Source organism: Etheostoma spectabile, chromosome 6, assembly GCF_008692095.1.
Source record: "Etheostoma spectabile isolate EspeVRDwgs_2016 chromosome 6, UIUC_Espe_1.0, whole genome shotgun sequence".
NCBI classification, from domain to species: Eukaryota; Metazoa; Chordata; class Actinopteri; order Perciformes; family Percidae; genus Etheostoma; species Etheostoma spectabile.
This window is the reverse complement of record NC_045738.1, coordinates 29,411,659-29,412,086: the sequence shown is the minus strand read 5'-3', so window position 1 is coordinate 29,412,086 and position 428 is coordinate 29,411,659. Positions and strand designations below refer to the sequence as shown.

General features: G+C 39.5%; 1 protein-coding gene across 5 annotated transcripts in view; it reads right to left on the bottom strand.

Moving 5' to 3' along the window:
• Nucleotides 1–428, bottom strand: part of cep162 (centrosomal protein 162) — a gene marked incomplete in the record, with an annotated part of 129,535 nt that overhangs the window by 120,038 nt on the left and 9,069 nt on the right.

The following is a 428-nucleotide window of genomic DNA, read 5'->3' as shown; positions in this document are numbered from 1 at the left end:
CGGGTCCCGTCGGGTCCCGTCGGGCTCGGGTCGGGTATCCATCCTCTAATGCAGACGCCTTCACAAAGGCAAGTTGTTATTGTTACTATTTCTGTGTAGCAAAATACAAGACATGTAGCTCCTGCCCATAAACCCAAGAGGCCCTACATGAACAAACCCTCATGGGAAACAAAGTGGGGTAAGAATGAATCCATCTGAATAAATAAATCGATTCAATCATCAGCAATCCAATATTAACGCAGTGTGAAAATAGCAATACATATCTTTAAAATGCACCTTCATTTTAAAATGCCCACCTTATATTTATTCCTGTTTATTTAAAAGAATTGCGTCATTAAAATCTGAAAAACAAATCTGAAGAAAGAAAAAGGACTGAGGTCAGACACGGATATTGCCTTAGTGCTCTTGAATCGGTTAGTAACGTTTTT